At 34.3% G+C, this 12,276-nt stretch overlaps 1 protein-coding gene across 11 annotated transcripts in view; it reads right to left on the bottom strand.

The window, feature by feature from the left end:
* Positions 1 to 12,276, bottom strand: part of NAALADL2 (N-acetylated alpha-linked acidic dipeptidase like 2) — a 1,352,594-nt gene that overhangs the window by 644,290 nt on the left and 696,028 nt on the right. The window lies entirely within an intron of this gene.

Genomic DNA, 12,276 nt, shown 5'->3' with positions numbered 1-12,276 from the left:
TAGCTTATCATGGATAGATGCATGTTAAGTGACAGCAAGCTGATCCTAAGACATATTATATGAATGTGGTTGGAATAAGAAATGTCCAGATCAAGCTTGGAGCCTTAGAAGGCCTTTTAATAAAGGGACTGAGAGTTGTTTGTTAGTTTTCCACATACATACAAAATCAAGACATTAATCAAACCCATTTATTACTCAACGCCTTCTGTGTGTCAGCTTATTTACAAGTATTACATTATTTATTCATAGCCACTCTAGTAAGTAGTATTCTTTCCATTTTACAAATGATAAAACTGAGGCTTAGAGAATTGAAGGATATGCAGATCTTGGTCAACTTAGGATGAGGTTACATCCCAATAAACCTATCTTTAGCTGAAAATATCGTTAAGTCAAAATGCATTTTATACACCAAACCTACCAAACATCAGAGCTTAGCCTGGCCTACCTTAAACATATTTAGAACAGGTACTTTAGCCTACAGTTGGTCAAAATCCTCTAGCACAAATTCTATCTTATAATAAAATGTTGGATATCTCATATAATGTATTGAGTATTATACTAAAAGTGAAAACCAGAATAGTTGTATGGATACGGTATGGTTGTAAGTGAATCAGTGAATTTTCTCTCCTCATTGTATGGCTGGGAACTGTGGCTCCCCACCACTACTCAGCATCACAAAGAATATGAAACTACATATCACTAGCCAGGGAAACGAGCAAGATTCCAAATTTGAAGTATGGTTTCTACAGAATGTGTTGCAGGGGTGCTGAAGGGGTTCTGGACAGCCTCCCTTCCCCTTTGTCCCACTCCTAAATGTGCCACTTTGTCATGTGAAAAAAAGGCACGAAAGGCACTTGAGTCCCTGTGGGCTCAAGAGAAACTTTTGACCTTCCCTTAACCACACAGAAAAATCTAAAGTAGGGGGATCTTTTCCAGAGTAAGAGTTATTAACAGAGATAAATTTTACCTGAGTGACCCTCTATATAGTAGGGCAAACAACTAATTACCAATCATCTGCTCTTCTTACAGCCCTGTGAAATGTATTTCTTTCCTCTGAAATCCCAAACCCTACCCCCTTCTCCTTAATTCAGAATGACAGATATACCTCATTTGGCCTGTCTTTGGAATTTGCATGTCTATGTGCATTCCCTGTACGTATGTATGCCTATTAAGTTTGACTTTCTCCTGTTAAACTGTCTCATGTCAGTTTGATTTTTAGTCCAGCTAGAAGGACCTTTGAGGGGACAGGAATTCTTGCTCCCCAATAGTGCATTGCTTATGAACCATTATAAAGCTGAATAATCTTGTAGAACCATCATAAGTTGGGACTGTCTGTATGGCATATAAACAATGAATAAAAGATTGAACCAAGATTAGCTCAAAACTCCAGCTTTTACAACTACACAGTACTGCCTTCTATATTTCATGTTGTATTTTACCTAGATGTAGAGGATCTTTCATTCTGGTGACAGAACTGGCACAATTTTATCAATTTAAGTATAGTAACTGGAGGTAGGCAGTCCCAAGGTTAATGTAAGTCAGTTTATTTTTATGATTTTGGTTTAAAGAATCATTTTGATGACTTTTGAAACTCAGGAGATCTGAAACATTTCCAAATTTTCTAGAATGCTGACAGAAGACAGGTACTTTGACAGTAATTTCTCCTTCTTTCTTGTAATGACAAAAATACAAAGAGTGAGAAAGAGACTAAATTTGATACAATGATAATGGCTTTGTTTAGGTAAAAAACTTCATTATAGTGTTAAAAAAACAATGACTTAGACTTGGCTTAATTAATTCTGGTGCAATGAGCCCAGGGAGGTAGGTATGATTTTTAATTTTAAGTGTCAATTTGACCGGGCCACAGGGTGGCTAGAATCTTTGGCTAACCATATTTCTGGGTGTGTCTTTGAGGGTATTTCTGGATATTAGCATTTGAATCAGTAAACTGAATAAAGAAGATTACCCTTACCAATGTGGGTGGGCATCATCTAATCCATATAGGGCTTGAATGAAAGAGAATGGTGGAAGAAAAAAGAATCCACTCTGACTGATTGAGCTGAGAGAGTGTTCATCTTCTGCTTGACTGGGGCTTACACTACCAGCTTCTCTGGCTCTCAGGCCTTCTGGCTTGAACTGGAACTATATTTCCGGCTTTTTGGATCTCCTGCTTAGAGACAGCAGATATGGGAGTTAGTGTCCACAATCATGAGTGTTATTCTTTATAACAAATGTCTTTCTCTCTTTCTCTAAGGGTGTGTGTGTATATATATATATATATATATATATGTATGTATACATATATATATTGCTTGTATATATGTTGTACATATATACAAGCAATATATATATTACTTGTATACATGCTCATATATGCTTACATTAGTTGTATGTGTACATGTATATGTATAAATAGATGACGTATATATATAAATATAAATATAAATATGAATATATATATATATATATGGCTCTTGTTGATTCTGCTTCTCAATAGAACCTTGACTAATACAGTAGGAAGTAAAAGGTAAACTAATTTAAAACATCTATTTTTTTAACATGAACACAGTAGTTCTGGAGGTATACCACCTCCCTCCCCTGCTTTTCTGCAGGTCAGCTGTACCCAACTAGGTATGTGATACCTACGATCATATGAGAAATTCTAAATTTTTAAAGTCAGATGAGAGCCTGTTACAGATGTCCTCCAGCCAGTGTTTTAGATTAAGCAATCTACTTTTTTCTAGAATAAATTTAGTAATTTAATAAAGAATAAGATGTAGTAATTTAATCAACACCTCATTGGATGACATTTTAAAATACAAATAAAAAAAAGGATACATCAAACAATTTATTACACTAAACGCTAGGGTCTTTTTTTTCTTTACACCTTTCAAAACCATTAAGGAGTGTGATTTTAACATAATGCTCAAAGAAAAAAAGTAATGTAGGAAATGATAAGCATAATCAATCATTGATCACATTATATGTAATTCAATATATACTAATCACACATTTCATCTTCAAATAATGAACTTCATTCATGCAGGGAATTATTAATACTGTCTTCGCTGAGGTAGTAGAGCTATTTATCTAAAGATTTGTCTGACATTAAAGAACATGGAATCTAACATGCATCCAAAGATTATGGTCTCGTTTTAAATCTATGGTTCAGTTTAGTGTTTTACTCAGGTGTTGGGATAGCATGAAATGCTGAAGAATAAATACTCACTCCTGACAATTTAATCTAGAAACAAGAACCCCTTACTCTGACAGCAACCTGAAAGGGCCATTTGTTCTACCTCCTTGAACAGGTCTAAATTTAACTCACTACTTTATCAATCACCTCCAAAGGCAGTCTAGAATTTTAAAAATATATTCTATTTTTTTCCTCAAAAAGTATGCCAAATTAAAAAGAAAATTAATGTTTATTATTTTTGAGAGACAGAGAGAGACAGAGTGTGAGTGGGGGAGGGGCAGAGAGAGAGAGAAAGACACAAAATCTGAAGAGGCTCCAGGCTCTGAGTTGTCAGCACATAGGACTTCAGGCTCGAATTCATAAGCTGTGAGATCATGACCTGAGCTGAAGTCGGACGCTTAACTGACTAAGCCACCCAGTGCCCCAAGTATGCCAACTTTTAAATTGCACTTTTTCTTTTTTCCCTTAGCACATATCTCCATTTTTTCTCAATTACTGTTTTTTTTCAATGTTTATTTATTTTTGAGACAACGCGAGAGATACAGTGCAAGCAGCAATGGAGGGGCAGACAGAGGGAGACAGAATCTGAAGCAGGCTCCAGGTTGCTGTCAGCCCAGAGCCCGAAGTGGCACTCGAACTCATGAACCCTGAGATCATGAGCTGAGCCGACACTTAACTGACTGAGCCACTCAGGTGCTTCTCAATTATTGTTTTACTTACACTTCTTAAATAAATGGTTCTCAAACTTGGGTGCACGTTGTTATTTAGTGAACTTTTAAAAAAATTCAGTGTCTGTGTCTCGTAATCAAAGATTCTGATTCACTTGGTTTTGGATGAGACTCAAGGATTTGTATCTTTTAAAAACTCCTCGGGTGATTCTACTGCATAATCATTGGAAAACACTGCCTACATCTTTTGGATGCAATATTTAAAAATATCTAGAGCAATGCAAACTTATTTATTAAGACAGAAGTATAAATAATAATCACACATGACATAGCTATGAATTATTCAAAATCCAGTATAAAAAATAGAAAAGGATAATAAAAAGAGAAATTAAAACCAAAGCAAAAAACTACCATACATTTAAAACACCATGAACTAATTTCCAGTATAAAGACCATCATTAATCTTACTCTCCTCTTTATTACCAGAAGCTTCCTGAACTACTTTAGCTGTGGTCAAGATTCTGTAGCTTCTGTCTATAGCTAGCCAAATTTGTTTTTGTCACTTTGAATATCAGATGCTAACATTTTGAAAACTAAATTGATACCTTGTAAAGCAAGTGTCAAAGGAACAGTCATTGTGGCTGTCCCAAAACCCAGGCACCCACTAGCCAAGGAACACCTAGAACCCTTCAGTAATTCTCTGGACTAGTTGTATGCTGTGTTCTTCTGGGGATCTTTAAAAATCTGCTGATACCCAGGCCCTACTGCCCCAGAGATCTGAGGTGAGGCTCAGGAATCTTGTTTTAAAACCTCTCCAAGTGTTTGTTATATGAAGCCAGAGTGGGGAACCATTGACTCAGATAGGTTTGAAAAATCTGAAGGTCATATGAATGTGGCCAATTTGTGATACACTCAGGATAACAAAATCTGAGGAACCCCTCCTCACTCCCTTATATACCTTCAACTACCCTAACATTCCTTCCCTTTATAGTTACTCAAAGGTTGTTTTTCATTTTGAACTTTTTTTTTAACTCTATAAAAACAAAACAAAACAAAAACAAACAAAAACAGGGATTTAAAGTTAGGAGAGTACTATGATTTGGTATAAATTCTCTAACTCCTAGACTGGTTTTCATCAGAGGTAAATAAATATTTGGGACTTTGATCCTTCTGTTACATTTTGTTTAATTTATCTTTATTCTCAATTCTTCAGAGTTTAGGTGTCAAAGATATCCCACATTGTTCCTCAGAAGTGAGAAAAATGTAGCAAACATGATGACAAATTACAAAGCTTTTTCCCTTTCTTTTCAACCCTCCAGATGAGAAATAATTTCTTAGTCTATGATATTAACAATAATGAAAGCAAACACACACACTTTATCATTATATAGCACTATGTACCAAGACTGTTCTGAATACTTTGCACATATTAATTCATTTACTCCTAAAAACAACCCAGTGACAAAGGTAATATTTCACCACCATTTTACGAATGAAAAAAGAGAGACATGGAAAGGTTCAATAAGTTTCTTGAGGTCATTTAGTAGATAAACTGTCCTTTAAAATCTGTGTTCTTAATGAAAATACTATGATATCTCTAGAAGAATTAAGATTTATCTTCCTAGAGTAGACAGATGATTTACCCTATTATTATGCTTGTAATTAATGTATTCAGTTTTCATAATCTGGTGGGACAATGCAGCAGATACAAAATCAAAGTTTTATAGTATTTTTTCTAGTGATATATGTACCACAAAATCACCTTGAAATTGCTAAAGGCATTCTTTTGTCCCCAGAAATATAGGTATATTGGAATTATCTAGGAACTACCTGTTGGAAAAGTCAGTCATGTTGGAGACTTCTTCCAATGAAGAGTCATTCTGAATAATTTCAAACAAATCCCCTCAGAATATTTGGCCTAAATAAGGTGGGAAGTTATTAGTTGTGGGAAAGAAATAAGCATTAAAAAGTTCCCACACTTCTAGGAAAAGTCTAATTGTTGGTTAGCTTTAGAACTAGTCTTAAAATTTCAATCAATTCAGTTCTGTGGACAGACTCTATAAGCCAACCAATCAGTGATAGCCTCATTTGAAAGTCAGCCAATTAGCAATAGACTCAGTCCAGTGGACAAGCTTCTAAGGCCTACTTAACTTACTATGTCTTTAATCCACTCACCAATGATTCAAATGAGATCAGAAGTCTGCCTTGCTCAACAAGACTATGGCTGACTTCATAACTCTCTATTTCACTTTTTTTGATTTGATTATTTTTTTAAATATTTTAAGTAATCTATGCACTGAACGTGAAGCTCAAACTCACAACCCCTAGGTCAAGAGTCACATGCTCTACTGACTGAGCCAGCCAGGCACCCCATCACTTTTTGATTGTGGATACTGAGTGGTGATCTCTTTCCACAATAAAGGATATAATTAAGTAGTTTTTCTTTAAATGTTTAAAATTCAATGCTACTTGAATCCTAGAACTCACCCAGTGTCAGTGGTTCTAGCTATATTATATGGGACAAGTCAGATCCAGTGATGACACATTCCCCCTCTAGTAGAGTGTCACCCATGGGCAAAGCTTCACATGCGAATCAAAAATGCCATATAGAATGATGGGTCTGCCCTGAGGACCTGTGCACAGGGCAATTTCTACTGTTAGACTGAAAGGTACAGTTGCCCATTTGTGGAGTCAGGGGGTCTTTAAATTGTTCTGGTGGGGGACATCTCAATGCACCAGGAAACTTCATTTGTTAGCAGGACAGCCCAGTTTTTAACACTGCCATGACATGGTACAAAAAAGCAAAAGCAGCTAGAGAATGGTTAAAACAGGCTCCCCTTTCTTTCCCCATTGACTGGAAAAGCTAGATACCCTTCAAATTGTGTAAACCTTTAAGGTTTGGGGCAATCCAGCAGGAAGAAGATCTTTAAGAGATAATGGTATACTTCCTGTTAATAAGACACATAGGTTCTCAAACAATAAACTGAAACAATAAGGATATTCATGTATTTGCATTTCAAGCTTGGAAGGAAGTTTATACTTGTGAATGTGTAATTTCTGTTTTAAATAAAATCTCATGGCTCCTTTAGGTACCTTTAAAAATTTATTTTCAATGAGAACTTACTTGGGAACCTATTTTGATATATTAATTTAAACATACTATAGCAATTCTTAAATATCCATATTATTTTTCTCATCACCAGAACACCCTTGTTTTACTTCTATATATTTTTGATATATCAGTTTTCTTTAATTCTCTCTAGGAATATATATCCATATACTATGAGTATCAGAGTCCTAATTTATTGTTTACCATTACAGAGGAAAATCATCAAAAAAGTTTCTAACATTTGTTCAGTATATTCTGATAATTTAAACTATGGAACAAATTTGTATTAGGTTTAGTTTATCATGGGATGGCCTCCATGATATTAGAAACATAGCTGAAAGTTCCTATATATATTATAGAAACCTATATCTCTTTATCATGTAACTTATGCTGATTTTTGTGTTCAAAGCTTTGGAAATTACTGCTGATAACCTTCTACAATATAGTCATGCTTATAAATTCTTAATAAAAAAAATCCGGCTTACACTAGAAGAGTAATGAGGCATTACCCAATTGACACCAGCTATTAAAAACAAATACAAACTATAAGGAGGACATTACTTTTAATCTGCTAAATGATGAAAAAGAATGGTGGCAATAGAGTAGACATTAACAATTTTATTTTATACTAAAATAAGTTAGAAAATATATTTGGTAATTACTTTGCTCAATTTCTCTGATGTTAACTGTGTCTAGAAAGTAATAAACACTCAATAAATGTTAGTATTTGTTATTTTATTGTTGTTGTTATTATTTATGATGATGATGATCTAATTTTTAGCCCTTTGTGTGTGGCATATGGATGACAATTTTTTAAAGTGTACAAATGAAATAGTAAGCCATTTCAACCTTTTGAAGATTTCTGGTTTTTGCATAGATTTTGTAATTCATATAATATATGGTAGAGCGGTATGTTTATATATCGCGTGTATAGTCAAACTGTTACTATTTGAGATGTTACTTTTTCTTTCCTTTATTTTGCTACCATGCTGAATCAAGAAAATAAAGTGGTTTCTAACTTGAAGGAAGTCTGACCTGCATTCACCTTAAAGTAATATCATGATAGTTTGTTTTCTGAAGGATGAAGTATTTGCTATGAATGGAAGACAATTCCCAGTTTATAGAACAATAAATAGGATGTTGATGGCAGAAAAGCCATTGTCAGCAGAGCAAACCAGAAGAATGTCAGCTAGAACTGCTGCACCTCACCAGAGCAGACAGCAGCCCCACCTGATCAACACGGGCACCAATCCATGTCAAGCCCACAGTGCCTAAAGTAGCTGCCTACTCAGCCATGTATAATTTAGTTGTTCTCTGAACAGGAATTTAAATCCTCACCCTGGTCCTTGTAGCTGATTTCTCCCAGGCAATGACTTCACACTGTTGATGACATGATACATGATAGGTGGAAGAATCAGCTCACAGAAGTAGATACAGTTCTCAAAGTTGCTAGGGCATCACAATGCTGATTCATTACAAGAAACTCAAACTCATGAGCAGAGAGCTACATGAAGTGCTCACACTCTGGGTGCAACTTTCTCTTTTTTTCTTTCCCAAAGGTATGACTGATTGTTTAAATATATTTTGCATTTGAATTCTGTCCAGTAGAATATTCACTCTCCTTTAGCAACAGCTTCCCCAATTATCGGTTTATATTCACAGCTTCACTCATTTGCTTTATCTGCTTGGCCCTAAAGGCATTTGAGTTTTGTAACTCTTGTGAATAACCTGTACACCACAGGAAGTCAGGGATTATGTCAGTTTCATTCACTAATGTGTGTCTGGCACCTACCAGAATGCCTTACACATTGTAGGCTATCATTAATATTTGATGAAGCAAAGAATACATATATCAATGAATGACAGCCTTGTATTCAGATCTTCAGAATGAGAAACAGAAAAGTAAAATTTATACATGCCTACCCTGATCATCTTTGTATTCCTTAAAAATGCCCATTACCTGTTCCCATTAACTCTGGCAAACTGGTGCAAATTAAGGCAGGCTATCTAAATGAGTTACTATGCTATGTTACTATGAGTTACCAAATCAAAAATTGCAATTTCTCAGTCCTGGAGGTGAAGGCTATCAAGAAATTCCAGACCATTATTTTGAGGGTGCTCTGAGTATATAAGATATTGCTTCTAAAAGATAATCAACATACAGATGCACTGCCACCTGTCATACACTTTTTAAAAATAATCTGTCTGAGAGAGAGAAAAATGGGAAAAGGGAATTCTTAACAGTTGTGATAAACAAAGCTAAGACAAGCTCCTTTCATTGGTACAAAATCTGACAGTCTTATTTATGAGTGTCTCAAGGACACAGTGTGAAACCAAGAGAGGGTATTGCCACCAACTTTTCTTTGAATAGGCTAGCCTATGAGTTTTTGGCACCTAGCTCAATGGCTTTTGAACAGGCACTTTGGAAACAACAAAACATTTTTATCACATCCTTTATGCTCTTTTGGAACCTTTGTATCACTTAAAAACACATAATGATTCTTAATCTCAATGTTGTACATGATCTAGAAATTTCATCTCCAAAACTGAGAAAACATGTTGGCGGGGAAGTACAAAATGATTGCCTCTTTCTAATACCTGCAGTAGGAGCATGATAATAACAGTAAGACAACTTCTCCTTTCTCTCAAAGATAATTATGGCTCTCTAGAATTCGGCATCTGTGCTACCAGATGTTACTGTCAAACACGTAAGCAATGGGTTTGAGCATTGCACAAACCTGGCCAGCTTCCAAGAGTCTTCGTCTGAATACCTCAGCAGAAGCAGGTGGCTTTCTGGAGTCCGAGGTTTTAAGTACCATAGCACACAAATCCTGCTTCAAAAGGAAGAAATGATTTTTTCTAATGATGGATTGAATCTATGTAGGTTCAAGCCACCACTATGGTGCTACTGATAGACATTTTTATAGCTATGTTTACATGGAAGGAATAAAAACTAAAATGTTTAATATCACTAATAAAAAATGAAAATAATTATACACCAAAAATATGTCACCATTTTCCTTCAAATAAATGACATCCTACTGTCATGGCAACTAAGATTTTGTAACAATGGAAATAAATGTTTTTTTAGAAAAAAATGCAAAGTTAATGTTTTAAGGTAGACTGTGCAATGTCAGTTACATAATGTTATCAGTGTTAGGAAGACATTAAAATGTCACTTAGATGATGTAGTGAGTTTTAATAGAGTATTTCCTAAAACTGAATGGAATTCTTACAATTTGATGTTGTTCTTCCTTTTTGATGTTCAAATAGGCTTCAACTTACAAAACCATGGTTTTGTTTTTCTTTATTTGAGTAAATTGAAAGTTAAAAACCATAAATTTTTTTGAGAAATTAAATGTAAAATATCTATGTTTCACTAAGATTTGAAAACAAATTTCTCTTATCTCTAAATTTACTTTAAAAGATATTAGTTGACCTTCTCCTAAAGGATGCCACAGACAAAATCAGTGCTTCTACTTATCAAGATCTACTCAAATTCAAATAACTCAGGAACTATATTAAAATGAAGTCATTTGCTTTATGTGCATTTTTATGATTAAATAAATGATCCATTTCAGATCATGAAAAAGTATGTGTCTATCTGATGTCAGTAAATCATAATTTAATTAAATTCAGTTAAAAAAATCTTTTTTTTTCAAAAAGGGAAAAATCAAGACAGCCTACAGACAGCAAAATAGGTAAGCGATTGGTTTTTCTGCTACTATTCTGTCATCAAATAGTTACAGGAACACACACACAAAATGAAGGAAAATATTAACTTTGAGTCATGTACATTATTTTTATTACTCAGTTCTTGCGATTGAAGTCATTCATTCTTCAAAATCAACTTGATCCATCATCCCATTAGAAGTACATGTAGCATGCTTTACTTTGTAAAGTGAGGTAAGCAAACTCTGAATCTCATTTCTCTGATATTTTTCTTATGCATTCTCTCACTGGTAATTATTTTAGCTTGCCATTTATTTATTAGTAGTCCCACCAGAGGGCAGACAGGGAAAAACTCAAACTAAAAGCTGAAATAAGCACAAGACTGGTATTTATTCATTTTTCCATCAAGGTTGTGGAAAAGCATTATGATGCTATTTCAGACCATTCAGCATTGTTTTCCACAGTCCTTCTCTTGTTTCTGGGTAGGCTGGAGACTGTCTTCATGATCTAATAATTATCTAAAATAAATTTTAGTGGAACATAATTTATTTTGTATGAAGAGTGAGTCAACAAACACACATGTGGAAAATTTAAAATTTAAGACAGTTCATAATAATAAACCAATAGAGAGACTTCAGCTGGTGAGATTTTTAACTATCCCATGGGAGCCATGAATCATACTTATTACCAAATACAGTATGTGTCACATTTTTTACAATGAGAATTCTGACAAAGGTGAAAACAGAGAATTACATTAATCCAATCTGTATGCTACAAAAACATATAAAACAATTTCCACATCCACAGGAGTCAGTCAGTACTTGATTTTAGCTCTATTTCTGAGATGATAAAAAAGGAAGTGTAATAGCCACTTTATTATATTTGTCAAAAGAGAGGATGCCCTGCAAACAACCTCAAAATTCTCTGAAATGGTAGGAAGAACTGTTCTAGAATGTCTTTTTTAAAAAAAAACTTATAATGCTATAATTAGGATAAGGAACAGCAAACCATTATTGTCAAACCTATTTTCTGCAAAACTAGTAGGAAATATGCGTTTTTGCAACGGTAATAATTCAGGTAAAAAACTACAGAGGGGTTTTAAGATAGTAATACAAAATTTAATGCTTAGGTTATCACTAAATTAGCTAAGAACTAAGTAAGTTCCTTAGTTCAGTCTAAATAGCTTTATCTTTGAGTCTAGATTTATAAATATAGGTTCAATAAATATCAAATGAAAGAAGAAAAAATCATTTCCTTCCTGGTAAGAAGTAATTATTATCCATTGCTCTCTAAACTCAGAAATGATAAAGCTAACTGTTAATTCTGAAGATAATCTGTTCTCAAAGTCCTTAACATCTACATCTTTTAGTGTGTGTATATCCGTTGAATGCTACACTAAGTATGTAACCTGGGAACATATTTTTTTCTAAATTGGAGAGATATGAGTAACTTAGCTAAAGAGAGATTAATAGTTCAATAGGCACAGAAAATATTGCTATAGAGGGATTAAATCAACACTGATTTATGAGAGTCATCAAAACATGGTAAACATTGGCTATAGAAATTTTGGCACCACCTAAGTAAAGTGTAAGGGGCCCAAGAGAAATTATCCTGCCTATTGGCAAATAGTA

This window comes from Prionailurus viverrinus, chromosome C2, assembly GCF_022837055.1.
Source record: "Prionailurus viverrinus isolate Anna chromosome C2, UM_Priviv_1.0, whole genome shotgun sequence".
NCBI lineage: Eukaryota > Metazoa > Chordata > Mammalia > Carnivora > Felidae > Prionailurus > Prionailurus viverrinus.
This window is presented reverse-complemented; position numbering and strand designations above follow the sequence as displayed.